General features: G+C 43.8%; 1 protein-coding gene across 43 annotated transcripts in view; it reads right to left on the bottom strand.

The window, feature by feature from the left end:
* Positions 1-27558, bottom strand: part of LOC103348950 (uncharacterized) — a 395863-nt gene that overhangs the window by 254951 nt on the left and 113354 nt on the right. For 11 of the 43 annotated variants that reach the window (XR_016213112.1, XR_016213135.1, XR_016213123.1 and 8 more), the window contains exon 2: positions 23584-23693. The exons of 9 other annotated variants lie outside the window; for them this stretch is intronic. The gene's annotated coding sequence lies outside the window, so the exon portion shown is untranslated. Of the gene's footprint in view, positions 1-5315; positions 5466-19793; positions 19923-21312; positions 21492-21538; positions 21736-23583; positions 23694-27558 lie in introns of all 43 variants that reach the window. 23 more of the 43 variants (XR_016213106.1, XR_016213103.1, XR_016213122.1 and 20 more) reach the window with 12 other exon arrangements.

Below are 27558 nucleotides of genomic sequence, written 5' to 3'. Positions count from 1 at the left end.
ATATGTGCTATATGCATATATAATATATAATTTATTAATAGAAATATCCAATACTTTTATTTTTTCTAGAAAACTCTTGAATACATGAAATTATAGAAACTGAAATTAAGGATACAGATAATAATGAACACTGTAGACAAACACAATGCTTAATTCAGATTTTTTGTTTCCAGTTACAAGAAACTAACAAAAGGGGCTGGCACCATGGCACAGTAGGTTAAACCTCCGCCTGTGGCACTGGCATCCCATATGGGCGCTGGTTCTAGTCCCGGCTGCTCTTCTTCCAATCCAGCGCTCTGCTGTAGCCTGGGAAAGCAGTACAAGATAGCCCAAGTCCTTGGGCCCCTGCATCCACATGGGAGACCAGAAAGAGGCACCTGGTTCCTGGCTTCAGATCAGCACAGCTCCGGCCATTGCAGCCATTTGGGGAGTGAACCAACAGAAGGAAGACTTTTCTCTCTGTCTCTTCCTCTCATTGTCTGTTACTCTACCTCTTAAATAAATGAATAAAATCTAAAAAAAAAAAAAAAAACTATTATTGATTTTGAAGTAGAACATGATTCTCATATTTCTTCAACAAGTTTGCATTATCTGTCTTTACTGTGTATGATTAGGAATAACACTGTGACTCCCAAGATTATTGGCAAACAAATAATATTTTATACAAGTCACATGTGTATCATTGACATTATTGAGAAACTTAAAATATGAACTTAATTTTTAGTAAAATGTTTTTTAAATTCAAAAAGTATTAATTAGAAAAACTAACAATAAAAAAAGGATAGACTTACAGATTTTTGCTACATTCAATAAATGGGAGAACCATGGCAAAACTGAGATTAAGTGTTATGTTTTAGACAACACATTGACTAACACACAAAGGTATGAAATGTGGGTCTCTGCTTCAATTTCAGTACATTTGTTTCAGTCCACTCTTCTAAAGACAACAGGATGCATTCAGGATATTAAAGAGGAAAAAAAAGACAAGGAGAATCTGTATCCCAGCCCAAGAAGAGGCATGATGCTACACGGGGGCCCAGGCCTGGAGACCACACAGCCAGTGGGAGATGGGCCCTTCCGAGGCCAGACTGCTCTCACTCTTCCCAGCTTCTTCCTTTTGGCTTCTCTGCCTCGTACTTTATGCTAAAACACCATTACAGTGGTGCTGTGTCCTACACATATGTTGTCTTTCACTTCACTGTCAGGGCTCCTTCTTCCTTCTCAGCCTGGAACGTCAGTGTCTCCCTTCATCTCTTCCAATCTTGGCATGCACACTGTTCATGCCTCAGCTTCCTCATCTCCAGGATGCTTTCCTTAGCTCCCATCCACCTTTCCCAAACTCTTCTCTACTGAACACCTCATTAGTAGGATTGGATCAAACCAAGCAATGAAGGTGCTATTACTTGGTTGATGTTGACCTACGACAGCTGTGTCATTCTCTACCACCAGGCCATGAACTTCATCAGGGTGAGGGCACCTTATGAATCACTGCACTTCTTTCTGTTAAGAATGTACCCCATCAATTGTGTTTTCTTTTCTTTCTTTTTTTTTTTTTTTTTTTTTACAGGCAGCGTGGACAGTGAGAGAGAGAGAGACAGAGAGAAAGGTCTTCTTTTGCCATTGGGTCACCCCCCCAGTGGCTGCTGCAGCCGGTGCACAGTGCTGATCCGAAGCCAGGAGCTAGGTGCTTCCTCCTGGTCTCCCATGTGCGTGCAGGGCCCAAGGACTTGGGCCATCCTCCACTGCACTCCTGGGCCACAGCAGAGAGCTGGACTGGAAGAGGGGCAACCGGGACAGAATCTGGTGACCCGACCGGGACTACAACCCAGGGTGCCGGCACCGCAGGCAGAGGATTAGCCTATTGAGCCACAGCGCCAGCCAATTGTGTTTTCTGAATGAATAACTTAGCGACAATCTCAGCAATCTCCTACTGTCCTGAACCCTGTACACAAGTCAGTTTGAAGGCCCACTCACTCCATCAATGGGATTAACGCACAACTGAACCAAACTGTCTCAATTTTGATGCTATGTTGAGTTTTTGATAATGGAATAAGACTCCACACAATATTTTTTGTGGGCTGCTCTTGCAAATTGCGTGGCTTCTTTGTGCATATATCTTAAACAGAAACCTGAGAAAATCTGTCCCCTAGCAACAGCTCTCTGTAAACTAAACTCACAAATCAACACAAAGAGAGGGAATGAGAGACGTGGAGTGAGGCATTTGTGTGTCTTGGTTGAACATAATTTTAACGACACAAGATTCAGTTGATCCAAACTGATTGTGTGCTGAACTATCTCCACCCCTCTTTGGCTCAGTTCCTGTATCTCAGCCTCATCCTAAAAGGAGCTTGCTTACAGCAGGCCTCCATGCCTTCCTGGGCCACTCGGTGATGCCAGGAGAAGGGAGGAGGAATAAGATGACAACTTGCGATTCACCTCCTAGCATTCATTACTCATGTATCCATATTCAGAAAATGTCTACTGTGTCCCAAGAACTAAAAAAGGATTACAAAGAAGGTAAACAAGGCTTAACTCTTGCACTCAAAAAGCTCAGAATTTAGTGTCAGGAATGAGGCAAGCAATGGCCCAACGAAAGGGGTAACCAACAGCAGAGACATGGACCTTTCACCATAGCAGTGATGGAGCTGTGACTCTGCTGCCTGTGGGCAAAGTGAGTGGCTCCTGAAAGATCTATAGGACGTGATAGTCAGAAGAATGCCAGGGACCCTGGTGAGGCCACTGGTGTCCAGTGGAAATGGAACACAGACGCTAATCAGCTTCAAGCATGATGCTTAAGCATGATGTGGAGACACTAAGCACAGATTATTTTTTCAATGTGCACATCTGATATAAATTATTACAACAAAATTAAAATTTAATGAATTTCAATAGTGGAAATGTAAAGTTTCAATAATGCAAATGTAAATAATCTGCCTAAACACATCTATATATGCATATTCTTAGTAACACTATGATCAGCTATTTTTCTTTTTTTATCATATTTTCTTCAGAGGCAGAGATTTGCAGACAGGGGTCTACAGAGACAAAGACCGCTCATCCATGCTTTGCAGGAAAACACATGACAAAGCTCCTTGTATGCAGTCAATGTACCTGCTGTCACCATGACCCTTTCTTCAGGTGGATGAGGTGAGCACAGCAGAGGGTAAAATGATAGCCAGACACATCAGTTCTCAGTGTCAGCACTCAGAAAGCCAGCCATTGCCTAGCGATGTTTAAAGGAGAGATTCTGCCAATAAATGCTGGGGTAAAACACTGGTGAAGAACATGATGCAAACGCCTCCCCTAGGAAGAAATGTGATATTCAAGATCTGCTGTTCCCTGCCCTCTCCTCTGTGAGCCTCCCAGCCTGAAGAGCTGGTTTCACGTTTCACTTGGCCACCAAACCCTGACCATCATTTCTACCCCCTCCCCACTGAAAATGAGCTTCAATCTTTCTGTCATTTTCCTGAGAACTCTCAAGTCTAAGAAACACGCCTTTTCTTAGTACACTAACTCAAGACGGGGAAAAGAAGATGTGTGAAAAATAAAGTGGTGAGTAGCCTTGAGTGAGAAACAGCCAAAAACAGAAGCAGCAAGCTGACTTCCATTTTCAGTGTTCACAACGGAATGTCTTCTGCTTGAGTTGTGTGTCTCCAGGGAATGGGAATTACTCCTGCCAAGTATTCTCAAACAGGAAAAGCAGGCCACACCCACTCGCCACTGGGCTTTCCAACAGTTAATCCAAATTATGTTGGAAAAACAATAAAAAAAATTTAAATAGATAAAACATAGAATTTGAAGGACTATAGTGTTTATTAAGTATCATAGGTCCTTGGACTCTAATTATTTCAATATTATACATTATTTAATCCACATAATTACACTGTGAAGTAAATATTACCTTCATTTACCAATGATAAAACTGAAGTTCAAAGAAACCAGATACTTTGCCCAAAACCACAAAGCCAACAAGGTCAGATCTTTATGGAATTTAAATCTAGATCTAGGGGCCAGCACTGTGGCACAGCAGACTAAGTTGATGCCTGTGACACTGGCATCCCACCTGAGCTTCAGTTCAAGTCCTAGCTGCTCCACTTATGATACACTTACCTGTTAATATACCTGAGAAATCAGAAGATGGCCCAAGTGTTTGGACCCCTGACTCACATGGGAAACCCAGATGGAGTTCCAGTCTCCTTGCTTCAGCCTGGTCCAGTCCTAGCTGTTGCAGCCATCTGGAGAGTGAGCCAGCAGATTGAAGATTTCTCTCTCTCTCTCTCTCTCTCTCTCTCTCTCTCCTTCTCTTTCTCTCCTTCTCTCCTTCTCTCTCCCTCCCTCCCTCCCTCCCTGCTCTTCATGCAACTCTACCTTTCAAATAAATGTTTTTAAAATCTAGATCTAATTTGGTTCAGGGAATGAAGAATCAAAGTAATACGAGCCCTCTCTTGACTGAGGAGATGTTAAAAACATAGATCATTACCGAAGGACCTGAAACAAGAATGTACAAACCCTTAGAATGAAACAAGTAAATGAACACTTTATTCTGCTGTTGCAAGTGTAAATTTTCTGTTAACTATTTCAGCTATTCAACATGAAAAATGAAATTAAGCAGATATGATCAAATTTGCATTTTAACACCACTGAAGCTGTCACACAGGCTTTCCACTCTGTTGAAACATGATTTTGTGGGATATGCTGCTGCTCTTTATTTTTTAATTAAATTTAGTTATTTGAGAGGCTCAAGATACACAGTGAGATAGAGAGAGAATGCCCACCTGCTGGTTCACTCCCCAGAGGCGCACAATAGCCAAAGCTGGGTCTTACTGAAAATGGGAACTCAATTCAGGTTTTAGGCATGGATCCAACTACTTAAAACCATCACTGTGGTCTCCCAGGCACTACACTGGCTCCTGGCTCCTGGCTTCAGACTGGTACAGTTCGGACCATTGCAGTCATCTGGGGAGTGAACCAGCAGATGAAAGACCTCTCTCTCTCTCTGCCTTTGCATCTTTGTAACTCTACCTTCAAAGTAAATAAATAAATCTTTAAAAAAAAACCTGCCCACTGCTGCTGTTAATAAAATATATCTGTTGTTTTCGCTCAAGATGTAAATAACATTCCCAGTTGTTTCAATTATATCTTTTGTTTCCTTTGCTCTCTAAAAAACTATTAGAAAGTCAGACTGATTTTGAGATGACTGGCAAGATTATTTATCTCCCTTTTGAAAAGCTACCGAGACACCTTGAGGGATGGAATTTTAAGGGAAATCAAAGTTTTATCAGAATATCCTAGGTAAAGTTTACTCGCTGTCTTACCTCATAGCAAAAGAATAGGCAATAGTAAAGTCCATCTTCTGCATGCGCCAGAAAATTACACTCATTTTTAGCTTCATGAAGGAAGAGCAGAGGTTTGGTTTTGTTCTGCTTGGCATCGCAAAGAGAGCTGTTGCTCAATCTCACTTGTATCTTTTGGTGGAAAAAAAATCAGTTTATCACTATCCTATACATTAGTAAACACTAGCCACTACTCCACATCTTGGAGTAACCCTTTTATTGTTACATTTGTATTCTGTCACAACAGCATGCACCAACTCCCATTATTGTTTTACTTTGCAAAAGCCCAGTGTCAAGGGACAGCATCAATTCAGTTCAATTCAGGAAGCACTGGTAGAGCTCCCTCCGGAGATTAAAGTCCCGGTGTCAGCACTGCGCAAACGCAAGGATCAGTAACACCACATACCTGCCTTCCAGCAACTCACAGTCTAGCTTTTGAACAGCCTGCAGACATGACTGTTGGTCACACATCTTGTAGCAGATACCCTGCCAGAACATGATGCCTGTGCTGGCATGAGAGCAGTTAGCCTCATACATCTTGTCTAGGTCGACTAACCGCACTATGGAAAACTGCTTCTGCCAACAACACTGGAGTGTGTTCCTACTACCCTAGTGCTCTAGGGATCTGTCTACACCAACCCTGCAAGTGCCGCCGTACACTTCACACCCATCTGCCACACGCTTGCAAGCACTATGGACAGTGGTCATGATTTTAGCTGTCACAGCAGAAGACACTCAGCTGGGTGTATGTTATACTCTTGAAACAACAGTATATAACCTCTGCCTTCTTTCTGGGAATGTTCTCCTTTATGAGCGAGTCCATGAAACCAGGAGAGACAGGCACCAACTACATGGATTCCTGCCACCCATGTGGGAAATCCGGATGGAGTTCCTGGCTCCTGGCACAACCCTGGTTGTTGTGGTTAATTTGGGAAGGGAACCCGTGGATGGAAACTTTCTCTCTCTCTCTCTTTCTTTCTCCATCCTGTATCCCTTTCTCCCTCTCCCCCATCCCCCACCCACTTTCTGCCACATTTTTAAAACATGCAAAAACATATATACAGACATATAATAATATGAAATAAATACTAATGAGAAGAACACAGTCATTCATCATGTGTGCTACCCTTTGCCTGACACACTGCTTGACACATCCTTTAAGAAGCTGAACTTCCTTATAACAACTATCAAGAACAGTACCATTCCCTCAGGCTGAAAACCAACCACGGACCACTACTCCAATGGGGGGATGGGGATAAATTTGGGGCCAATATAATTTTCAAATTACATCAGAAAAAGAAATAATTTTCAAAAGGGCCCCTGAAATAAAGTTACGCTTTCAAGACTGTCTTTCACAATCAGATGGCTCACTGCAAAACAAGTAAAGGAATTATACTCTGCAGTCATTGGAAATTTTTTATAATTTTTATATTAGAAAAAGGTTTTATATCAATTCACTGTTTTTCTTTAAAGCAAAAATTTTGCCTGAAGATGAAATTATAGAGACAATTTGTTTTGGATTCTGTTGCAATGAGCCCCATAAATATTTGATTTTGCATGCAAATATAAGTATCGGTATTTATTTTTATAAGAACCATCCTGTTCAGAAAAAAAGAAACTCTCTTGTTTTGCTGTTTTGACAAAGACTCCAGGCAACTGAATAGAGAACATCAGAAAAACATCTTCCTTCTGGGAAAAAAAAACTAAAAAGGAAAGCAATTTCATAGAACCTAGGAAAGCAGCTGTCAGGAAGCAGAAGACAAGTCTCCTTAATACTGTTAGAATCATAAGCCTGAAAGGAACCCGGCAGTTTGTTTAACTTCCTGCTAATCTCACATCTAAATCAACTTGCAGGGAAGGAGCCCTGCTGTTTGTTCATCTCCTAAGCAGAGAAGCTCTCAAACACCCACAATGCACCACTATGTAGCAAATTTTGGAGGACTTCAACTTTGTACATCATGCAACTCTTCCCTGTACGCCTTAAATATATTTATGCCTTAAGTGCAGTTCAAGAACAAGTGGTTACAGCCTTTATATCATGATCTGCAAGATTTCACTAACTATTCCTTTTCCTGAATTCTCTCTCCCAAGAGCTAAAACAAGCTCAGTTTCACTTATCTTGTTCCAGTCCTGGCTGCTCCACTTCTGATCCAGATCCCTGCTAATGTGCCTGGGAAAGTGGTGGAAGATGGCTCAAATGCTTGGGCACCTGCACCCATGTGGGAGACAGGGAAGAAGCTCCTGGCTCCTGGCTTTGGCTTGGCCCAGCCCCAGCCCTTGCTGCTATTTGAGGAGTAAGCCAACAGATCAAAGATTTTTTTTCTCTGTCTCTCCTCTCTTTGTATCTCTACCTTTCAAATAAATAAATAAATTATATTTTATATGTATATATATACACACACACACATACATGGCCATTATTTGTGGGTGCAATAAATTAAGCTACCACTTGGGACAACTGCATCCCACAGAAGACCAAGTCCCTGGGTTCCTGCACCCATGAGGCAAACCGGAAAAAGCTTCTGGCTCCTCGCTGTGGACTGGCCCAGCCTTGGCTATTGCAGCCAACTGGGGAGTGAACCAGTGGATGGAAGGTATGTCTGTTTCTTTCTCTCTCTCTCTCTCCCTGTGTGTGTGTGTGTGTCTTCCTTTCAAATAAATAAATAAATCTTTACCAAAAGAAAAAGAAATCACAGATAAAAGTTGTCCTGAACTGTTGAAAAACTATCAATCCACAGAACCAAAAAGCATAGGGTACCCCAGGTAAGATGTACACAAGGAAAATTACAACCAGATTTATGAAAAGCAATGACATGAGAATTCTTAAAAGCAGGTGAGGAGATGAAGGGAAATAAATAAAAGTAAAATAAAAAGCTCTCAATGTCATTAGTCATCAACACAAAGTAACCTAAAACCCCAACAAGATGCAACTATATTCAGATGACCATCCCAAGTGTTAATTAACGTACCAAGCAGCAAGTATTCCCACATCATACCATCTCAAGAGTGTAAAATGATATAAGCAATTTCCTAAAAGCTAAATATTTATCCATGTTATATTAAAACAATTTTATTTTGATTTTACCCAACTGAAATAAAAATATTCCCAAACTGACATAATAAAAGGATGATCATAAAAAATTGTTTCATCCTAACTCTGAAAACCTACATGTTCAAAAGAACACATAAATTGTGACACGTTCATGTAACATAATATTGACCATAAAAAGAAATTAACTATTGACACCAAACTACAAAAGTAAATCTAAAACGTTATGTTGACCAAAATGCAAAGCAAAGAGAATACATGCTGTATAACTTCATTTACATGGTTTTCTAGAACAGACCAAACTAATAAACAGTTACAGAAAAGGGTGAGCTACTATCAAAGGATTGGTTAAGTCTGGGGAGAGGGCAGTTTGCTGCTCTTAGAAAAACATGTCAAAAAAAAAAAAAAAAAAAAAAAACCAGGGGCTGGCGCCACGGCTCAATAGACTAATCCTCTGCCTGCGGCGCCGGCACCCCAGGTTCTAGTCCCAGTCAGGGCGCCGGATTCTGTCCCGGTTGCTCCTCTTCTAGGCCAGCTCTCTGCTGTGGCCCAGGAGTGCAGTGGAGGATGGCCCAAGTGCTTGGGCCCTGCACCCCATGGGAGACCAGGAGAAGCACCTGGCTCCTGGCTCCTGCCATCGGATCAGTGCAGTGTGCCAACTGCGGCGGCAGTGGAGGGTGAACCAATGGAAAAGGAAGACCTTTCTCTCTGTCTCTCTCTCTCTCTCTCACTGTACACTCTGCCTGTTAAAAAAAATAGAAATGCATCTGAAGTGAGATGAGGACAAAAACGTGGAAAACCATTGGGGAGAAGATGAAAGAAAAAATTTAAAAAGATGTGCGGCTTTCCCAGCGTGGTATTCTGGGAGCGGGCAACTTGTTTCTTGAGTGCAAAGGTCCATAGCTGCAGAAGAACCGCGTCCTGTGAAGCATTATACCAAAAGCCTCCTCCACCCTGAGTTTAGATGATGTAGATAATACTGAGATTATGAGATTAGATGTTAGACTGATGCTCTAATGGATTGACAGAGTGAAATCTGATTTGCATGTGGGATGGACATGAATTTTGGTGCCCACAAGAGCTCTGTGATAGATGTTCATGTCCTCACCCTTTGAACTTGTGAACGTGTTACCTCACCTGGCAAAGAGACTCTGCTGATGTGGTAAAGGACCTTGCAATGGGGACATCAGTCAGGATAATGTGGGTCTTTAGGAATCGAAGACCTCTCCCAGCTATGCAGAGAGGATAATGTGACTTCAGTAAAATGACCAGAGAGATTCAAGATCGATGACTCTGAAGATGGGACAGGAGGGGCAGGGAATGAACCAAGAAACATGAACAGCCCCTGAAAGTTCAGAAGTCAAGGAAAGAGGTCTCTCTGGCACTTCCTGAAAGGACACCACCCACCTCACACCTTGATTTGAGCCCAGTGAGATGTGTTGGACTTCTAAGCTGAAAAATCCCAAGACAATACATTTGAGTTATTTAAGCCACTAGGGTTTGTGGCAAATTATTTCAATAGAAAATGGACAACAGCCATACATTTTTGAATTGTGTTAACAAACACCGTTTAAAGTTGTTCTGCTTTACTTATGATCTGCAATCCCTATTTAAACACAATTATAGTAAATTTAATTAGTTCTATACCCGGTCCACAGAAATTCAGAATAAAAAATATGATAATATCAGATCATGCATACTGTGACCGATTTATATAAGAAAAATGGTAAAGAATTCCAGGAAGAAAACCCGTCTACAAGGAATTAGCTTGAGCCCAGCAGAAATGTATTCATGTGCTTCAGATGAAAATGCTGACTATAGAGGCCAGCTTAACAGAGAGTTAAGCCACCACTTGCGACAGCGGCATCCAGTTCCTAGCTGCTCTACATCCTGTCCAGCTCCTGGCAAAGCAGCAGCAGATGATCCAAGTGTCTGGGCCCCTGCCACCCATGTGGGAGACCAGATGGAAGCCAGACTCCTAGCTTCAGCCTGGCCATTGTGACCATTTAGTGAGTGACGCAGCAAATCAAAGATCTCTCAATATATCCATATCTATCTATCTATCTATCTATCTATTTATCTATCTCCCCACACCCTGGTAACTCTGCCTTTCAAATAAATCAATCTTTTAAAAATAAAAACATGGGGCTGGTGCTGTAGCATAGTGAGTTAAACCTTTAAACTGCCGCCTGCAGTGTTGGCATTCCATATGGCTGCCAGTTCAAGTCCCAGGTGCTCGACTTCAGATCCAGCTCTCTGCTATGGCCTGGGAAAGCAGTACAAATGGCCCAAGTGCTTGGGCCCCCATAGCAGCATGGGAGACTAGGAGGGGGCTCCTGGCTCCTAGCTTCAGATCGGCATAGCTCCAGCCATTGAGGTCAATGGGGGAGTGAACCAGCAGATGGAAGACCTCTCTCTCTCTCCCTCTCTCTGCCTCTCCTTCTCTCTGTGTGAACTCTTACTTTCAAATAAATAAATAAATATTTTAAAAAATAAAAATTCTGAAGATACAGCACAAGCAGAAAACATTTTCATCAGCTATTGACAATACGATCTCAGCGCTAGAATGAGATGCTGCCCTTAAATTTGCAGGTAAGAGGTTTAGACGCAGTTTCTGAGCTTATCATATTTAAAATATTAAGTTGTTATTTCTCCACAAACTATGCCCCCCAAAAAACTCATATTTATTTCTACAAAAGAGTATTTATGTACCTGCAGTAACAAACTTCTCAAATCCATATTTCACAGTAAGAAAAAGTATCAAAATAGTGAATATTTCTAAGCGGGGGCTTCAGATACTAATCATTATAAAAACAGCTTTTCAATTTTAATAGCATTCATGGAAAACCTTTAACCTTTATGAATTACTTCAACAATTGAAGCCTCTCATTATTCTGGGTTTAAATGCTGTGTGTCTTTCCATAAGACAGAGATTTTCTTATTTGTTACCTTCACACCATTCTTTATCGAATCTAGACTGAGATAAAGACTTGAGACACTAGACTGGCTAAGCAATGAAATACAGATTTTGTGACAAGGAATTGGCAGCCCTTTAACACGGAAAAAAATGCATAGGTAAGAAAGTTAAAATGCTAATTCTGTCAACTTCTGCTGATTTCTGAAGGTCAAGTTACCCACTTCAACACTGATTCACTCCTGTCCAGGTCTCTCAATAGAGCGCAAGTGAAAGGAGGACAGTGAAACAACCGTCACAGTTCATGATCAAGGAAGGACCCACCAGAAAGCTTGGGGAACAGCTGTCACCCCACCAGAAAAGCAACAGAGAGTCTGTGCAGCACGTGACCCAGGAGAAGCTGCTGTCCTCACACAGAACCTGAGAACCAAGGTGCCCAATCACTCATCTCACTGATGATGAGAAGGGACGCCTTGTCTGTACTGCCAGCACTTTGCTCTTGACATGAACTCCCGGTTCCCACCTCCCTTCCTGCAAAATGCTGTAAAGGAATAGATGGAAATTAAAACGTAAGATCCTGTAGCACAGGGTCAAGAACATCGACCTTGGAATCAAACAGATCTGGGCTTGGATCCCAACCCCAATTCCTATTAGTTAAACAAACATAAGCAAGTGACTCTATCTCCGTTAGTGTCTTTAGTCAAAGATCTGTAGCAGCATTTACTACAACTTGACTTCCATGATTCCGCTGGGTAATCTGCAAGAGGAAAAGCTGTTCCCATCCCCTCCAATGCACTTCTTCCAATCTTCAGTCATTACAATATGAAACTGCTGTGTTCTCTGCAAGACAAACAGTGCCGAGGCAAACAACACAACAGCCTCAAACTTCTGAAATATTTGAGATATCATTTAAATGTCAACTAATAAAACATATAGTATAATATAATGATAAATATACACTTCATTTTTATTTACTCCATGTTCAGTTTCAGTCTCTTGTGTTAATGTAATGAAGTAAACAACAGAAAAGTATATGAAATTAAGAACAATGAGTAAAGACAACAAAATTCAGTATTATATGATCTTAGAAGTACAAAACAGCAAGGTCATGTGTAGCTATTTTTCATTGTATTTCACTTCCAAAAGACTAACTTTTGTGGAATACATCAAAATTCTTCTAATGCATTTTCTTCTCCAACTTCCTTAGAGCTCAACAAGAGGGTTGGAAACCAAAATGATTCCTTTATCCCCAAACCAAAGAGGCTGTGTGACCACAAACACATGGAGACAATCCGCTTCGTGTCTACCACTGGCAGAGAGGGGCAGGGAGAATTCGAAGCCTGCGGTCTGTGTGACAACCCTGACCCTCCACGCGGAGCATTTACAGTGGGATTTCACTGTTCAAAGCACGCTAAGTGTACAGGTTACTGAATTCAACTTGATCCCGGTAAAATGCAACATCATCTTGCAAAAGCAATGGTGTTGAGAGATTTTCCATTATCTTACATTTCTTAAAGGATTGCATTTCTCCAATATGATGGATGACTGAAGGCCAATTTGCTATGGTAAAGAAATATTCCTAAAACAAACTTGTCCCTAGAATTCTTTCCTTTGAAAATGATAGCTAACCATTGTTCTTACTTATTTCATTCTAAGACTTGGTAATACAAAGAAACAAGGTAGACAAAATATTTTTAAAAGACGACTCTGTCGTTATTTGATTTACAGAGCCTAAGCTTAAAATTTCTGGTACCCTTACTTGATCTCCACACGAGAAAGAAATGCCCTTCTTGAAATTTGCCACTCTGTAATGCAGCTTCTTATGAATGGACGCTCATCATTGTTTTTTCACTTGTTTTAGAAAAAGCTGAGGAAGGTGAAATTGGAACAGAAAAAGAACACAGCGTGGAAGGAGGAATAGAAGGAAAAGAAGGCACAGTCAAGTCTTCCTTTGTTCAGCCTCACTGTCCAAAGTGGTCTTCCCATCCCACGAAGATAGAAATAATAGCTGTGCCTCTCCTGCCTTCCTTGGACAGGCCAACTACCTAGGAGCACAGTTCCTCTGGCTGTGACTGCTACTTGTGTGTTTCGTTAGGACCTCTTTTCATCAAACGAAGTAACATCTGACCCTTTCCCTGCAGCCTGCACATAATTGAGACTTCTCAGACTGGATTCTCGGCTCCATTGTCCACACGGTCCTTTCAGCCCAAGGACCCTCCCCCTGAGAAGAGGAATCCTTTTTCTTCTGAAAACCCTGAGAGAGGGTCCTGTCGTGTTGTCTATCCACCGCCAACACTTTTATTATATTTTATAATGGCACTGACGCACCACAGTTTTTGCTTAACCCAGTTTTGTCATGAACAAGACAGAAGAATTGTCAATTACTTGCTTAACCTTATTTTTCTACATCCCTACCTTTCTTTGATCCACATTCAAAGGAGACTAATATAATTGTATTTCAATTGAAGGCATTGAATTCATCTTTCTAAGAGAACCCATTACAGTGCTTCTATTAAATCTAGGCCTTGGCGCACCTTACCTTCTGTTTTTGTCTCCCTCCATCCTGACCCCTTGTTCCCCACACCAACAATAGCAGCCATGCTAAAAGTAGTTTGTACCTTTTGTTTCATTTCATCCTTTGAAGAGCTTTCTCAAGGAATTTTCAGTAAAGATGACAAGCATTAGTTGCAAGTGAAAAAATCTACTTCAAACAAGCATAAGCAAACAAGGGAAATGCATTGGACAAGAGTAGCTCACAAAAGCCAAGCACAAGAGACAAAGCCTGGTCTCACAAGAGATGGGACCAGTAAGACACCAGCAATCCTGGACACCTGTTTTCTATTGGCCTTGGCGTGCTCACTGCCTCCTTCCACCCTTCTCTCTCTTCTGACCTGACTTTCAAGGACCCAGGCTGCACATGGTCCTCAGCTGCTACCTTTGCAGATCACAAGGTCCACTAGAACTTTCCAAATCAAATTCCGAAGTCTGAGAAGTCAAATCCTGATTGGCCCATCATGGGTTGGTTAGCCAGTCCCAAGGACTGTGTAACAAAGGAATCAAGGGGCCAGTGCTGTGGCACAGCAAGTTAACGCCCTGGCCTGAAGTGCCGGTATCTTGTATGGGTACCGGTTCAAGACCCAGCTGCTCCACTTCTGATCCAACTCTGCTATGGCTTGTGAAAGCAGTAGAAGATGGCCCAAGTCCTTGGGCCCTGCACCTGCATGGGAGACCCAAAAGAAGTTCCTGGCTGCTAGCTTCATATTGGCGCAGATCCAGCCATTGCAGCCAACTGGGGAGTGAACCAGTGGATGGAAGCTCGCTCTCTCTCTCTCTCTCTCTCTCTCTCTGCCTCTCCTCTCTCTGTGTAACTCCGATTTTCAAATAAATAAATCTTTAAAAAAAAAAAAAAAAGGATTCAAAGTCGCGGAGTTCAGATATGATTTCCAGGGTCCTTTTCTGGATGCATGAGAGAAAATAGATATGTGACACGTAAAATCTCCAAAATGCTCCTACTACTCAGATACAGGTTCTATTGAATTAGCCTATTGGAAATACATAAAAATAAAAGCAGATTTTATATGACGTTTTCATCTTAAAAGACTCGGGTTTATTCTCTGACACTAATGCGATTTTCATACTAAAGTCAGAATTGCTTCAGACAGTGCAATTTACACAGCTCCTACAGCCATCAAAATACAGTAATTTTGTGTTTACCTAAGTTGTGCTTTTTAAACTGTCAGTGCTCCTGTATGAACAGTGTCTTATAGCTCGATGATACATTAGGTAATTTTCCCCATAAGTCACTCTGGGCCAGCCGCTATGCTAAAAGCTTTACATATATTACCCACAATGCAATTCTGACACTAACCACCTGTGAGTTAGGTCACAGTCCTCCACAAGGCATCCTTGCTTAAGCCACCAATCACAAGTTCAGGGCTTCCAGGCCCACTGATTTCTGACCCACTGGACACATTTTAGGTTCTCTCTATCCTTAAGTGTACACATTTTGGGGTCAGCACTGTGGTGTAGCAGGTCAAGCCTCTGCCTGCAGTACCGGCATCCCATATGGTCACCCATTCGAGTCCTGGCTGTTTCACGTTCAATCCAGCTCTCTGCTATGGCCTGGGAAAGCAATCAAAAATGGCCCAAGTCCTTGGGCCCCTGCACCAACGTGGGAGACCTGGAAAAAGCTCCTGGCTTCTGATAGGCCCAGTTCCAGCTATTGCAGCCATTTGGGGAATGAGCCAGCAGATGGAAGACCCCTCTCTCTCTCTCACTCTCTCTGCCTCTGTGTAACTCTCCCTTTCAAATAAACAAATCAACGTTTAAAAGCAAAAAAAAAAAAAAAAAAAAGTAGTTTTCTCATAAAGGATACAAATCGGGGCCAGTCAAAAGAAAGACCCAGGGCAAGGTTTTGAAGGATCCTAATCATGAAGATTCCAAGTTGTCAGGATGCCTCACCCTCCCAGCACATGAGCACATCAATTCCAGTCAGGAAGGCTCTTCCAAGCTTCTGGTATTTAGTTTTTAGTGGGGTTTCATTAAATCAGCCTCACCGATGGGATTCACAGCCATAATGAAGGAGTTTAGCAGCCTCCCCTCCGCAGGAGTCTCAAGGTCAAGACTCAAAGCCACAGCCCACTCATCACATGGTTGTCTTCAAGATGACCAGCCCCCACTCAAAACCATCCACTGGTCCTCCATGTGTCACCTGGCCAACATAAAGTCAGGTGTGGGGCAGGTGCAGTAATACTCTGAGCTAAGACACCACTTGGGAGGTCATACCACATATCAGAGTGCTTGGTTTGAGTCCCAGCTATGCTGCACTTCCAACTCAGCTTCTTGCTAGTGTGCCTGGGAGGCAATGGACGACAGCCCAAGTCCTTGGACCCCTGCCACCCACAAGAGAGATTCCTGGCTCCTGGCTTTGGCCTGGCCCAGGCTCATCTGTGGATGGCATCTGGGGAATAAACAAACGATGGAAGGTCTCTACGTATGTCTCTCCCTCTCTCTCTGCCATTCTGCCTATCAAATAAATAAATAAATCTATTCTGAAAATCAAGTGTGGTCCAAGAAGTCCATTATGAATAAAGAGACATTCACCACTCGGGAATTGGCAAGGGTTTAGAGATTCTCTTCCAGGAATCAGGGACAAAGGTCGGCTAAATTTTCTGTTACATAACATTAAACATTCAATCTTCCTAACTACCCTTCAAGGTACAAACAAGTGATAATAAACTTGACTAGCCCTCACAGTTACTGAATGGACAAAGATTAACTCTAGAGTCTATTTTCAAACACTGTATGTTGGCCGGCGCCGCGGCTTAATAGGCTAATCCCCCACCTGTGGCGCTAGCACTCTGGGTTCTAGTCCCGGTTGGGGCACTGGATTCTGTCCCAGTTTCTCCTCTTCCAGTCCAGCTCTCTGCTGTGGCCCGGGAGTGCAGTGGAGGATGGCCCAAGTCCTTGGTCCCTGCACCCGCATGGGAGACCAGGAGAAGCACCTGGCTCCTGGCTTCGGATCGGTGCAGTGCGCCAGCCACAGCGGCCATTGGGGGATGAACCAACGGAAAAAGGAAGACCTTTCTATCTGTCTCTCTCTCTCTCTCACTGTACACTCTGCCTGTCCAAAAAAAAAAAAAAAAAAAAACAAACAAACTATATGCTTTCCTTCACTACTGTCTCAAATCTGTTCAAGGGGCTATGTTCCTCAGCTCACACATGAATCTTGTCGGACTTCATGGCATACCTTCTAACTTAAAGATAATGGCATTTGGGGCCAGCGCTGTGGCACAGTGGGTAAATGCTATTCCCTGCAGCACTGGCATCCCATGTAGGAGCTGGTTCAGGCCCCAGCTGCTCCACTTCTAATCCAGCTCCCTGCTAGTGTGCCTGGGAAAGCAGTGGAAGATGGCCCAGGCCCTTGGGTCCATATACCCAAGTGGGAAACCCCAAGGAGGCTTTTGGCTCCTGGCTTCAGACATGCCCAACTCCAGCCATGGCTGCATTTGGGCAGTGAACCAGTGGATGGACGGTCTCTCTATAATTGTGCCTTTCAAATAAATAAAATCTTTTTAAAAACAGATAACACTTAATTCCTTTGTATTTTCCAAGCAAAAGGTAGCTTAAATGAGTGTCTGTCATCTTTTTTCCTTTTAAAAAGAAAAACAGTACAGTGGCAAATCTGAAAAAGGTGATGAGTTTATAGTTTCAAAGCCATTAGCTTCCAAGCGGCTGAATGGAGACAATGTGGCAAGCTTGCAGCATGGGACCAGGGCCTTTACCCAACTACTACAGCGTTCGTGTGGGTCAGAGATTTAACTCTAGTCACTGCAAGAAACAGCCCCAAATTCCAGTGGCTTAATAATGCCCTGATTAATTTTTCACTCATGTCAAGTGCCCAGAATGCTGGTAAGCCCTCCCACAAACAAAATTCAGAGATGAGAGCTCCTTCCATTATGTAGGAACCTAACTGCCAGAGAGGCAGGAGAATGCAGGTGCAACACACAGGCATCAACGGGTATAGTTAACAGACCCTGCCACTGTGTGTCCTCTTACAGAAAACACCCCTCCTTGGGTGGACGGCCCAAAATCCTGGCCAGCAGACACCAATACCCAGTGTCCCTCTCCAGCCACGTGGACGCTGGCACACTGCTTACCCACTGTCTGTTCTACTGGGAAAAGCATCACTCGGGCAGCAGAGAAGACATGAGAACCCAGTTCTGTCCATGAGATCGGATATGGTGCTCCCTGCTGTTCCCCATAAACTAAAGCGCAGGTCACTTGCCTTTAGACACTGTCGCAGTATGCAATGGCAGTGCAGGGACAGGACAGCAGCCCTGGGTGCCCTGTGTAAAGGGCAGGAATGAGAGAGAGAAGCCACTCACTGACAGCAAGTCTGACTCCTGAGAGGACACTGTGTCCACTGTCCACTGTTCTTTGTGACCATAGGGCTCTACCCTCTAGGAGTTCCCCCTCATCTCCCTGCTATGACCACACCTGAATGAATGCTGGAGACCATGCCCTCAAGGGAGAATGAAATATTCTCCTGCAAAATAAACCTCCCTGCCATGTTTCAAGACGACCACTCAGAAATCAGACAAAGTGCAAGCACAGGAATAGCCCTGTGAAGGAAACCGGCATCTTACAAGGACATCTACATCAGTTAGGTCAACAGCAGGTGCAAAACGAGCTTTCTATCCAGACCCCTCCATCTGCTTCACCTTGATCTAAGGAAAGATTACCTCTATGCCTCCAACCTCAGCTGGCCACAGAGGTGGCTTAGGCTTTGGAGTGCTGTCGCAGGGGAGACTATTTGCAAACTGGGAGAGTTCCCTACCTTGCCCTCCCATAGCTTGCTACCACCTCCCTCCTGCCCCTTCCTTTCTGTTACCTAGCCCTTTTGTAATTCCTCCAAAAATCCTACTAGGCTCCTTAGCACTGATTATAATTAGCATACATAGTGGCCACACTCAATGCTGGCCTTAGATACATTTCTCAGCCCATGGTATTTTGTTTACTCCTCTTCCCAGCATTTCACTTTGTGTCTTCTGTAAATTTCACTACAGTCATGGGAGACTACATAGCACATGGGATGCGAAGACCATGCCCTGGGTCTCTTCTTCGCATTGAGTCACTCAATCCAAAAAGCTTAGGGGGCTTTGTTTCTCTTACAGGCAGGGTCTAGAAGCAAGTAGTTGTCAACACTTGAAGGCCCTGGCTTAATAACAATAAACCATGTGCAAAGTACACAATTTAGTAAGACCTGACATGTGTTCATTTGTACTGACCTAGAGCAGACATCTAGTCTAGCAAGTAAGATGCCACATCCCACATCAGAGTCCTGGGTTTGATGCCCTGCTATGGCTCCTGACTCAGCTTCCTGCTAGTGGATCCCGGGGGTGAGGAGGCGTTGGGAGTGAGGAAACCGGTGGGGAGGGGACAGGTAACAGCTCAAGCAGTTTGGCTCTACTCATCCATGTGGGAGACCTGGCTGTATACCTTGCTTCCGATTTCAGTTCAGTCCAGTCCTGACCACTGCAGGCACTGGGGAAGTAAACCAACAGATACGAGTGGTCTCAGGGAAGGATGCAGCCAAAGAACATCAGAGAGGTTACTGCCACCTGTCTGGCAGAAAACAATCAGATCAGTGAGACTGTGTGATCTGGAGAAGAGACCAAAGCAGAAGTGTCCCCTACAGGACAAGACGGTTTACCGACTGGCATTTCTCTTCCATTCTTTCTCTCTCCTGTCCACAAGGACCAGAAGCAAGGCTTGTAGAATAATGAGACCATGTAATGCAAGGAACTCTGCCCCAGTGAAAGAGCTCCAGCAGACCACATTCGCTGTGCCATTGGCCAGAGCACGGCTTTGGTCAAATGAGAACTAAGTATTTACTGTAAACCACTGAGCTTTGGAGTTACTGTAATTATTATTTATTCAAGACAGAGACAAAAGTAAATAAATAAGATTAGAGTCCCATTCTCTAACCTCTTACCCACTCAACTAGGCCGACTTGCTCATTGCCTTTAATTCTTCTCAATGAATTTCTTCTGTTTGTCCAATTTGTTCAGCATATATTCCATAGACACTCAGCAGAGCTGTCCAGGAAGATAAAGATAGAAATCTTCCACAGATATGGGCATCCGAATCCACCAAATAAAAGCAAAAGCAAATACTGTTAATTCTGAAATCCTTTACTTTTATTCTAAGGTGAAACTCTAATTCCCTTACCTCATTTAAAATTTTAAATTAAGATTTCTAAAAATTTTGATAAGATGAAGAAAGTCATTCCAGTATTAAATTGTTCCCTTTTCTGATAATCAGGTTTAATAGAGCTTTTTTAAACCTATGAATAATCCTCTCTTGACATGTTATTAGTTGAAGTTTGATTAGTGGATTTTATTTAGCTTGGTTTATCATATTAATCATTATTATTTATTACAGGTAAGTAACAGAAAGACAGATGTCTCTTCACTGAAAGACAGATATTCTAGAGACTAGAGTAATAAGAAAATAAATATTCTCTAGTGCCATCACTGTGGCATAGCAGGTAAAGTCACAGCCTGTGACGCCGGCATCCATATGGGTACCAGTTCAAGTCCTAGCTGCTCTACTTCCAATCCAGCTCCCTGCTAATGCATCTGAGAAAGCAGTAGAAGATGACCCAAGTGCTTGGGCCCCTGCCATGCACGTGGGAGATCTATAGGAGGCTTCTGGCTCCAGCTCCGTCCATTGTGGCCACTTGGAGAGTCAACTAGCAGATTGAAGATCAATTTCTCTCCCCCTCTCTCCCTCTCTCTCTTTCTCCTCCTCCTCCTCTACCTCTCTCTCTTTAACTCTGCCTTTCAAATAAATAATAAATAAATCCTTAAAAAAAGGAAAACAACTACTCTAGTTGAAGCTTTTCCATGGATTGACCGTCATGGTCCTGTGGATGTGAGTTCTAAAGTTCCCACAATACCGTGTGCTCTCTGCACAGGAAAGGCCAGAGTTGCCTTCTGAACACACACAGAATGTTGTTAACCCCAAGCAATTCATCTGATTACTTTTTAAAGCTTTCTTGTATTACCCCTACCCAAATACATTAGTCTCCCTTTATCCATGGTTCTGTTTTCTGTGGTTCCAGTCAGCTAACTTCCTAAGTTTAAATTTGCACATTGTTCTCAATAAGGTGATGCAGTGACTCACCCAAGACATGAGGCTTCCCCTTGTCCAATGCATTCAAGCTGTATGGACTACTTGTCCTTTAGCCACACCGTAGCCATCCCTGTCATCAGACTGACTGTGCGAGTATTGTGCTGTGCTGTGTTTACACTACTTTACAGAAAAATGCCCCAAGAAGCAGGAGTAGTGATGCTAACAATTCAGATACACCCAGAAGTAGCCAAAAGCACTCCTTTTAGGTGAAAAGGTCAAAGATTTCACCGAAGTAGATTTAGGTAAGAAAAAAAAATCTTCTATCTAGGAAATTAGGAATAAAGAAAAACAAATTCATGCTTGTCTTACTGCCATACCTCAAACCACCAAAGTTATGGCCATCCTGCACAGTAAGTGCCTAGTTAAGATGGAAAGGCATTGAATTGTAGGGTCTGGTACTATCCACAGTTCCAAGTATCCACAGGGGTCTTGGAAGGGCTAAGTGGAGCAGTGAAGACTCCTGCACCTTCTGCAGCAGGGATGGAATCTCGTTGAGCTGAAACCAAAAGTGAGAATGAAACTGTCCAGCAAGTTAAGACACACCGAGAGAAGCCGATGAGTTGGAGGCACATGGGCCTCAGGGCAGACAGGTACAGAGAACACACGTAGCCAGCGGAGATGTGTGCTGACACACCACAGCACCGGAAACAAAATGCAACCATTTCCTTTTTGAAGCTTCAAGTCTTGTGATTCCAGTTGCTAGCCTTTCAAAAGCTTTCCATTAGAAAGACCCAATTCACCTGGTTTGAGACACAGCATAACAAGCCAACGCATTTTAAGTAAAATGGTCTATACATGTCTTTGTCCTCCAAAAAATGGAGAATCTGATTAAATCAATTAAATATAATAAAATTATGTCTTAATACTTATAACAAGAGGAACTGGAAATAGCAAGGACAACAAGTATAAGGGATAGGACACAAGATGATCTGAAAGAAATTGTTCTAAGGAGTACATAAAGGGTATAAAGACAGAAAACTATACTGAAAATGTTCTCAGCTATTGATCTGGGCTTGATAGATGGGAAAGGTTTCTTATGTGAACAATTAGTTAAGCAAAGTTTATAGTTTTAAAAAGAGTACAAAGTTTGGATAATACACATGTTTCAAAATGGGATTACTAGCATTACTGCTTTTGTTGGTTACTGCTTTGAAATACAAAGTTCATCCTTAGGATATGGTGCCAAAGAATTTACCGCATCTTACTTAAGCTGTTTCTGATATAAGAGAGCTCATCAAACGAGCTGAAGCTTATCAGTGGCATTGACTGTTCATCCCTTGGGGCTTTGGATGTCAAATAAAGGAGTGAAGAATTCTCTGCATTCTGGACCTCTGTCCATCTCCAGTCTGAAGACCTCTTGGACACATACAGAATAACTCTTGCCAAATTCCCCTGCCTGATGAAGTTTCATAGCAAAAGAAAAAAAAAATGTTTTTAAACACTGCCTTGACCAAAAAAAAATACCAGTTTTAAAATGTAACTACTGCCGGCATCGCGGCTCACTAGGCTAATCCTCCGCCTTGCGGCGCCGGCACACCGGGTTCTAGTCCCGGTCGGGGCACCGGATTCTGTCCCGGTTGCCCCTCTTTCAGGCCAGCTCTCTGCTGTGTCCAGGGAGTGCAGTGGAGGATGGCCCAAGTGCTTGGGCCCTGTACCCCATGGGAGACCAGGAGAAGCACCTGGCTCCTGCCATCGGATCAGCACGGTGCGCCGGCCACGGCGGCCATTGGAGGGTGAACCAACGGCAAAGGAAGACCTTTCTCTCTGTCTCTCTCTCTCACTGTCCACTCTGCCTGTCAAAAAAAAAAAAAATGTAACTACTGAGGAAGGCCGATGTAAGAGAAATGACTAGAAGATCATTGTAACTGTTCTCCACGGTTCCTCCATTCCAATCCCTTCACAGGAGCTCACGCTCTGAACCAATACCTTCTTACGTGCTTTCTAAAGCTCTAAACTCTGGAAAAACTGACATTTTACAAACACAGTATGAAGTTTTATAATATGTACAAAGTATGAGCATAATAAAATTTAGCTCTTAGAAATGCAAATTTATCTATACATCAGGTCTCTTCTGCGAACTTTCAATGACTCCCCATTGCTCCTGAACACATTCACTAGGCTGTTAACAGTCTAGCTCCTGTCAACTCTGCCAGCCTCATCTGCCTCTCTTTCCAAGTGTCCTGAGCAGCTGTACGAACATTGTCATGCCCTCTACCCATGCCTTTCACTGTGCTGAGTTTTCTCTCCAACACATTTAGCCCACATCTTCTTACCCCTGGTTGCTCCCTTCTTATCTGACAACACTTATTCCAGGAAGCCTTAAACAAAGTTGAAATCTCCCGGCTGCCACAGCATCTTTTGCTTAAATGAGTTAATAAGTATCCAAGGAAATCAAAGACAAGATCCCAGTCAACAGTTCCTGATCAGAAAGTCAGACACAGCACTGATAGAATCATGCTTCAAGCTACAGACATGGCGATGATTTTAATGTAGAAGTTCAAATGGAAGTCTGGATCAGGATTGTAAGATAACAGACAACAAATAACAAATGAGTTGCAGCACAGATAAAGAGCTGTCTGGTCTCGTACCTTAGTAGTGAATCCAAACCTCTAGGGGTGACAAATAGTGATCAGTGGTTTGATTGATGAGAAAACAGAGAAGCCATCAGCCACATTCTTTGAAGCTGTGAACTTCAAGCCTGTAGGACATGATGACAAGAGTAAGCCTGGCCAAGTCTGAAGCCATGGTGCCTCTTCTAGGGGGTCTACACTGTGGCATATTCACTGACAGAGAATTCACATTTGGGGCAAGTTGCGCAGTTTAAACTGGAGGTATTCATTAGAAAATCAGGTTTGTACCACATTATATTACATGAGTTCCCCAGACTGAAGTGCTTTTAAAATTCTCTTCCACTTTTCTTAATATATTTATTTCAGAGGCAGAGAGACAGAAAGTTCTCCCATCTGCTGGTGACTCACCAAATGCCAGCAATAGCTAGAACTGGACCAGAGCTGAAGCTAGTAGCCAGGAATACAACCAAGATACCCCACCTGAGAGGCAGGGACCCAATCACTTTAGCCATGACCACAGCCTTTCAGGGTCTACACTAGCAGGAGCCAGAATCGGGAATGGAACCCAGGTATTCCAATGTGGGACATGAGCATCATAATTGATGTTTTAACCATGAACTAAATGTCTACCCTGACTTTTCATTTTCTAAGAGTTCCTAAGGACCTCTTTTGCAGCTATGCCATTGTGGAGTTCTTGGGAGCCTTCTTTTCTTTTCATGCATTAAAAATCTCTCTAGACAATTTCTTCAGGTATTGTTTGTTTTGTGATGCCTCCCAAACGCATACTTTTAGTCCAGACATCTCCTCTGAGCTCCAAATTCATAATCAGATCCCTAACACTTTCAAGGGTGTGCAATCTGAGCAGTCACATGGGGTTCCATGATCAGAAGGTCCATCCTGTGTTTTCTTGCTGTGCTGTGACCATAATGAAACTGTTAACAATATTCACACAGGGGCACCACACTTTCATTTCATTCTGCAGCAGGCCCTGCTCATAGCCTACTGTCAGCTCCACGAGGAAAACGTAAGCACATCTTCAAATCAGCATCTCTGAAACCAAAGCAGTTACTGCGCATGGCTCCCAAGGGCAACGACAGCAGCACTGTCCAATTTCTACCCCCAGAAGCCTGGCAGCCACCTGTGTTGACTCCATCAACACGTCTCCCAGGTAACAGCCTGTTGACTTTCTTCCTAAACCTCTTTGTCTTTTCCCCCTCCCCATGGGTGACTGCCACCCTCAGGCAGTGGCCATGTCATCCAAAGCTAGATAACAACAAAAGCTGTCTAAGGAGTCTGCTTCCATCAGCTCAGCTCTCCCAAGATCCGTTCTCTGCCTGGCGTCAGGGATGATCTCTTTAATACAGATCTTACTGTGTCACGCATGCACGTGGGCACTGTCGCACACATGCTCACCGCTGCCTAAAACCTCAGGGCTTCCCATTCCTCCTAGGTTAGTTACATCTCAAAGCTCGGCATAACCCATGAGCTCTCTGTTCCAGCTCCTTACCATCCGTGGTTTTGAATCTGTTGACTTTCTCCCTCTTTCCCCACCCTCGTCCGCTTCAGAACTATAAACTTCAGAACTATAAAACTATATAAAAAGCTGCAGACTTTTGCTCCACACGCCTGACAGGTGTCCCTTCCCAGCCTATAACCCCTGGCAGCCACACTTCAAACCCTCAAATCCCATTTCTGCAGCTTCAGACCTATAAAACTGTCTGGTGTTGCTCACCGCTCTGTGGCAGAACAAGCAAGACGCAAGGTCAGCACTCAGTGTGGCCTGATTAATAAGTCCATGACAACAACCACAGAGAGCACGGACAGCAAGGGACGGAGTCGGGGGGACGCAAAGGTGTCCTGGGGGTTGTTTCTGATGCAGACCTTGCAGCTAAGCACATTGGAACCTACCAACGTGGCCTCTTTTCTACAAGAAAATGCACACATACCCTGAGGAGTCCTATCAGGGATGGAAGAAAAAGACTTAGAGTGATGTTTAAAGTGCCCCAGAGGGATGGACCCTCGAGAGAGGAAAATACTGCCAAAAAGGCAGAAGAAAATGGCTGGGAGGCTCAACAGCCCGCAGGGGCCAAGTGGTTTTCAGAAATGACTGGGGCAGCTCGGACGTCCAAGAACCAGGGTGACACGGACTGCTGCTTGCCAGAAAGCAGACACCCATATAAACAAGACAACTCCAGCCTGTGTCCACCCACCGCAGCCCAAGAGGAAGACAGACCCAGTACTGCCAACGGCTACGTTTCCTTAAAGCACATAATGGTGTAAAGCTTCTCTGTTCAACAGACAGCCACTTGGCAGTGTGAAGCCTTCTCGTCAGGACAAGTGATGCTCGTGGCTCGCCGCTCGCAGTCACGAGGACCCATGTCAGGGCAGATGGCCTCACTTCCTTGGAAACACTGCATTCCAGGCAGGAGGGCAGTTTGGGTTCCTTCACCACAGGTTCAGATGCGAGCACTAGGGGTGCTGGAGTATAATTTGCAAAATCTGCAGCACTTGGACCCAGTTTGCAAAAGTGACTTAACAGAGAGGCATTTACTGAGCCTCAGCAGGGTCCCTAATGCTCTCTGTTGGTGAAGCAAATGAAGGCTAAAAACGACAGTCATGCTGGGAGAAGGAGCAGCGACTGCGCCCCACTGCTGTGCCCTTTCACACTGAGGCTGAACCCCTGAACGCAAAGGTCCCAGTGGTCAGCGATAAGCCAGCCCACCAATCCCACCTAAGGTGACTGGCATCTTCCCTGCCCCAAATGACTCAGGACCCAGCCTGGTACACAACTCCCATCAGTTTCCAGGATTGCACCGCAGCTTTGGGATCCGGATATCACGGACATCCCTTTTACAGTGCCCAGCGGGGTGAAGATTGTCTTGCACTGGCTCTGGTTGTGACAGAAGACATTGAGGAGAGGCAAGCTACATCTTGAAGATCTACCTCTCATTGTAGGAGTAGAACCCCGACGGGAGGAGGAAATTAAATTCCAGCATAAATGTGTTAAGTCCCAGATACTGCAGAAGAAATGGGTTGGCAAAGCAGATGGAGCTTGGTAATGTCTTCAAGAGAAAGTGAGAAAAATCTCATTGTAACCACACAAGGAAAAGAAGAGATGGGGATATTGGACTGAATAGGAAGAAACACTGGGAAGCAAAAATTATCAACCATGTTCGTCTTGGTGGACTAGTACAGGTTTTTGTTAAGCAAAAAAGGTAAAGTTATAGACAACAGAATTCCCTGAGATTTGAGGGTTTGAACTGTGGTTGTCAGTGGGTTATGGGATGGGAAGAGACACCTGTCAGGTGTGTGGAGCAAAAGCCTGCAGACAATGAGGAAAGGAAGACAAACACATTAAAATGATGAGGAGACTGAACAAAGAGGCAGAGGGAGAGATCTGTAGCGATTGCCCCGAATAGGAAACTTCGGGCAAAGTGAGCTGTCCATGAAGACATTTTCAGGAAGATTTTTAAGCGCTGTGATAAGCTATATACAACTCTGATCTTCTACTTCCAACTGGTCAGCCATAAATGTCTAAGAGTAAAATTTGTAGTGGTCTTTGGAGATATGTGGGTGGGGTACAACACACAGCATAGCAGGCAAAGCAGTCCATCTGCAACTAAGAAGCAACCTGGGCCGGCACTGTGGCTCACTAGGCTAATCCTCCACCTGTGGAGCCAGCACCCCGGGTTCTAGTCCTGGTAGGGGCACCAGATTCTGTCCCTGTTGCTCCTCTTCCGGTCCAGCTCTATGCTGTGGCCCGGGAGTGCAGTGGAGGATGGCCCAGGTCCTTGGGCCTTGCACCCCATGGGAGACCAGGAGAAGCACCTGGCTCCTGCCATCGGATCAGCGTGATGTGCCGGCCACAGAAGCAGCGGCCATTGGGGGGGGGTGAACCAACGGTAAAGGAAGACCTTTCTGTCTCTCTCTGTGTCCACTCTGTCAAAAAAAAAAAAAGAGAGAGAGAAGAGGAAGCAACCAGAAGACCTCTCC

Source organism: Oryctolagus cuniculus, chromosome 9 (assembly GCF_051225735.1).
Source record: "Oryctolagus cuniculus isolate XC-2025 breed Fujian yellow rabbit chromosome 9, ASM5122573v1, whole genome shotgun sequence".
NCBI classification, from domain to species: domain Eukaryota; kingdom Metazoa; phylum Chordata; class Mammalia; order Lagomorpha; family Leporidae; genus Oryctolagus; species Oryctolagus cuniculus.
Note: the sequence above shows the minus strand (reverse complement) of the source record. Positions and strands in the feature narration are given on the sequence as shown.